The sequence below is a fragment of the Penaeus vannamei genome, chromosome 31 (assembly GCF_042767895.1).
Source record: "Penaeus vannamei isolate JL-2024 chromosome 31, ASM4276789v1, whole genome shotgun sequence".
NCBI lineage: Eukaryota > Metazoa > Arthropoda > Malacostraca > Decapoda > Penaeidae > Penaeus > Penaeus vannamei.
Window position 1 is genome coordinate 29154054 of NC_091579.1, and position 5000 is coordinate 29159053.

Genomic DNA, 5000 nt, shown 5'->3' on the forward strand with positions numbered 1-5000 from the left:
TCAACGGTGTATCTTTGTTGCTTGTATATCATACGCATATATTTAAACAAGCCACCTATTTTAGATGTAAATACAAAATCGAGCTGACTTTCACTTCCAATTAAGAAAGTAAAAATAAGTAGTAGTGGTAGGATGTCACTTAAATTTCTCCCTGTTCTTTCACTTACAACTCCCTGGAATATGTTTTGTCTGCATAATCAATAGTGAATTAATCTCAGATTTTACTCCCCGACGGACCCGACCAATGAGCCACCCAATTGAGATGACTGAAGTTCAATAATCCCTCCTTAATCTTTAATCTTTGCAGACGTCAATTCCATCTAACAGTTTAAACGTCATTTCATAATCAGCACTCCCCTTTCCTTTGCAATAATAGACTGGTGATGTCCCTCTAGCAACACCTCCACTTCCACTTCCCCCTCCTCCACCTCCATTACCACTACTGCCACCTCCACCTCCTCCTCCTCCTCCTCCTGCAGTATTATCACCACCAACCTCGACGTTTACCATCCTCATCACCGTCACCTTTCTACTAAACACCACGAAAACATCATCCACTGTACCTTGGTCTTTGCAGCTCTGGATGGACGAGCCCCTCGAGCGCCACGTCCGCAAGTGACCTGGAATGTGGGACAATAGGTCAGTCCTGTGACGTCATGAGACAGACTTGGCATGGCTGACACTGACGGATAGCTGGCTTGGACCGCTGATCACTCGCCTCTGGAGGGAGGGAGGGAGGGAGAGAGGGAGAGAGGGAGAGAGGGAGAGAGGGAGAGAGGGAGGGAGGGAGGGAGGGAGGGAGGGAGGGAGGGAGGAAGGGAGGGAGGGATGGAGGGAGGGGCGGGCGAGGGGAGGGGTGTGCTGTGGGATGGGGAAGAAGGGGCGAAGAGGGGAAATAAGGGGAGGGGAAAGGGTGAAGGAAATGAAAAGTAGAGAAGGAGGCGTAGGGGGGATAGAAGGGGGTTAAGATAAGGGGGACAGGATGAATGGAGTAATAAAATAACGACTGGGAGAGGTAGAAAAAAGGAAAAAAACGGTTAAGGGGGTGATAGAAAAAATAAGACGGGAACAAAGGGTGGAAAAAAGAAATAAGGCTAAAGGAGCGGGGGTGAAATGAGGAAATAGGGGGAAAAGGAGGGATAGAAAATACAAGTAGAAAAACTAAACTGAAAAAAGAGGATGAGGAGAAGCAAAATAGGGATAAAAAGAGGAAAAGAGAGGCTGAAACGAGGAAATGGAAGAAGATGGGTGAAGCAAGAATATAACGGAGGAGGGAAGGATTGATGTAAGAACATTATGGGATGAGGGGAAAGAAAGTAGGAATATAAGAGGTAAAGAAAGGAGAGCGAGAGAAAGGAGAGAAAGGGAGATATGAAGTTACGGCAAGTAGAACACAAGCTAAAAGGAGAACGGAGTGGAAAGGGAAAGGACAATAGACATTAAATAAAGCAAACTGCGCTGTCCGTCCGAGATAATATATTTGCAGCATCATAAATCTCCCCATTATAACGCGAGGCCATTGTGCGTGTTTAAGGCAAACCTGTTCGTCCCATAAATCCTGCAAATGAATGAGTGGAGAGCGAAAGATGCTACAACCGGTGGAAATATTGATGAAATTAGCAAAAATTGGACAACGGGCGAGGACGGTCTGGACTCCGGACCCTCGTCGCAGCCTGAAGATAATGCAATTAGCCCTCAGACGGTCGGTATGTGATGGTCCTGCAAACGGAAATACAAAGGGCGCCGTACTGGACCTCCCTAAACTCTGATAAATGCGAGGCTTAATGGGCAAGAGGGGAGGCTATGAAATACTCCTCAGCCCTAGGAGCGATGGGGCGCGCCCTTAGACAGAGGGGGAAGGACCCACCTCCTCATAATCTATGCTTATAAAAAAAACTTTTTTGGGGGGACTGATGTTCGCCATTACCGATCTGACGTGACTCCAGACCTTATCTGAGCCGTCTCGGATAAAAGAGGATGGGAAGGAATTAAGGTTCTGTAAAAAGACGCGGATTTACAGAGCGACTTTGCGTGACTAACATGAGTTGTTCAGTCAGGAGAGTCAACCGTGGCATTAGGTACTGAAATGAAATAGTAACATCAGGGAAATTTCTTTCAACGTGTGACTGCCCCCCCCCCCAAAAAAAAAGAAAGAAAAAAAGTATTAAAAAAATCATTGATATATTCACTAACATACAGAGGACTCACATCACAACTCTCGATTTTTCATGAATATATATATCCAATCTATTTGACGTTCATTGTTATTTTTTTTAGCATCCATCTTTTTTCTCTCTCTAGGAATTAAAATCAAACCTATTCCCTGCTATTTCTCTTGCATAGGATTATGTTATGCAAATTAGGAACGGTGATGCTAAGCCTGATTAATTGGTTTGGTGTGTCAACAACTTTTGAATCATCAGTTGATAAAAAGAAAATATTAGTCAGATTTCGAGCGTGAAAAATCCAGTGTGTAAATGCCGGCTTGCTCTATTTTCCCCGCCACAGATTATGCATAATTTCAGAGAGCAAGAGTAATCATCAAAATACAGATGTCATTTGCATATTCACGAACATCTGTAACAAGGAACAGCTGAAACCCTATATGGCGATAAAGCTGAACTAATAAAACCCAGTGAGGTATTTAGAGACAGCGGTTGACGTCGGGACGAACACAAACACGTATGTATAAACAAATGCGTGTAGAAATCATACGCACATGCACGAACAAGTAAACGGACAGGAAAACAAAACACATACATACGCACAAAGAAACACATAAAAAACGAAGACATAGACATGGAAACACATACACAGGTGAAACTTAGGCCACACGCACACGTATGTATAAGCATAAGTAAAACACACACACTCCTCCACACGCACACACAGACAGACACACACACACACACACACACACACTTACTCTGCTCCACACCCGTGCCGAGACTGCATTCGGCGAGGAACGTAAAGGCAGCGCGGGGACAATTAACACCAGGCCGAGACAGAGCGGCGACCAAGGATCAGCTTGGCTTGGCACCCAGATTAGCGGCGCACGTAAATCTCCGAGGCACATAAACGCTCTCGATCGGCGTTTTAGCTCCGCCGAGACTTCGAAGGGAACCGCTCGGCTGGTGTCTGCGGGCGGACGGATTCGCGTTTTGTTGACTGTCGATTTGTTGCGCGGTGTTCGTTGCGTGGTGTTTGTTGCGTGGTGTTCGTTGCGTGGTGTTTGTTGCGTGTTGTTCGTTGCGTGATGTTTGTTGCGTGGTGTTCGTTGCGTGATGTTTGTTGCGTGGTGTTCGTTGAGTGTTGCTTGATGTGTGTATTACTTGATGCGTGTCGCTTGATGCGTGTTGCTCGATGCGTGTTGCATAATGTGTGTTGCTCGATGTGTGTTGCTTGTTGCGTGTTGCTCGATGTGTGTTGCTCGATGTGTGTTGCTTGATGCGCGTTGCTCGATGTGTGTTGCTCGATGTGTGTTGCTCGATGCATGTTGCTCGATGTATGTTGCTTGATGCATGTTGCTCAATGTGTGTGTTGCTCGATGCGTGTTGCTCGATGTGTGTTGCTTAATGGGTGTTGCTTGATACGTGTTGCTCGATGTGTGTTGCTTAATGGGTGTTGCTTGATACGTGTTGCTCGATGTGTGTTGCTTGATGCGTGTTGCTCGATGCGTGTTGCTTAATGGGTGTTGCTTAATGTGTGTTGCTTGATGCGTGTTGCTTGGTGTTGCTCGATGTGTGTTGCTTGATGCGTGTTGCTCGATGCGTGTTGCTCGATGTGTGTTGCTTGATGTGTGTTGCTTGATGCGTGTTGCTCGATGTGTGTTGCTTAATGGGTGTTGCTTGATACGTGTTGCTCGATGTGTGTTGCTTAATGGGTGTTGCTTGATACGTGTTGCTCGATGTGTGTTGCTTGATGCGTGTTGCTCGATGCGTGTTGCTTAATGGGTGTTGCTTAATGTGTGTTGCTTGATGCGTGTTGCTTGGTGTTGCTCGATGTGTGTTGCTTGATGCGTGTTGCTCGATGCGTGTTGCTCGATGTGTGTTGCTTGATGTGTGTTGCTTGATGCGTGTTGCTCGATGTGTGTTGCTCAATGTGTGTTGCTCGATGCGTGTTGCTTGATGCGTGTTGCTCGATGTGTGTTGCTTGATGCGTGTTGCTCGATGTGTGTGTTGCTTGATGTGTGTGTTGCTTGATGCGCGTTGCTTGATGCGTGTCGCTCGATGTGTGTTGCTTGATGCGTGTTGCTTGATGCGTGTTGCTCGACGTGTGTTGCTCGACGTGTGTTGCTTGATGCGTGTTGCTTGATGTGTGTTGCTTGATGTGTGTTGCTCGATGCATGTTGCTTGATGCATGTTGCTTGATGCGTGTTGCTTGATGCGTGTTGCTTGATGTGTGTTGCTTGATGTGTGTTGCTCGATGCGTGTTGCTTGATGCGTGTTGCTCGATGCGTGTTGCTCGATGTGTGTTGTCTATCGTGTGTCTTTTACGTGTTGTTTAAATATTTGTTTATTGTGTGTTTGATTGCCGTCTGATGCGTATAGTTTCATGCGTATATTTTTTCTTTCTACTTTCCGTTTTTTTTTTCTTTTTGGCATGTGTGGTATTGGTTGTGTTGCCCGATTCTAGTAATTTGTTGTATGTTTAATGCGTATCTGTTGCGGGTCACTTGTTGCGTATAGTTTAATACGTATGATTTATCACGTGTGGTTTGTTGCACGTTTGTTGCGTGTCTGTAGTGTGTTGCATGTTGTGTGTTATTTATTGCATATTGTTCTTCCGTTTTTGTTGTATGTCGTTAGTTACGCGTCTGTCCGCAAGGGCGATATTCGCTCGAGCTTGTGCGCTGAGAAAACCAGTTCTCGTAAGATTGGATGTAATGATAATGATAATAACAACAGTACCAGTAATAAGAGCAGGAAACCAGTTGATAAGAATGAATACATATAATCCCATTTAACATTCCCTCTTTCCTTATGATAACTAAGTTAATG

General features: G+C 45.4%; 1 protein-coding gene across 5 annotated transcripts in view; it reads right to left on the reverse strand.

Annotated features, from left to right (window-relative positions):
* rk (G-protein coupled receptor rickets) overlaps positions 1-5000 on the reverse strand; it is a 219391-nt gene that overhangs the window by 159991 nt on the left and 54400 nt on the right. For all 5 annotated transcript variants that reach the window (XM_070144059.1, XM_070144062.1, XM_070144061.1 and 2 more), the window contains exon 2: positions 564-620. The gene's annotated coding sequence lies outside the window, so the exon portion shown is untranslated. The remainder of the gene's footprint in view (positions 1-563; positions 621-5000) is intronic.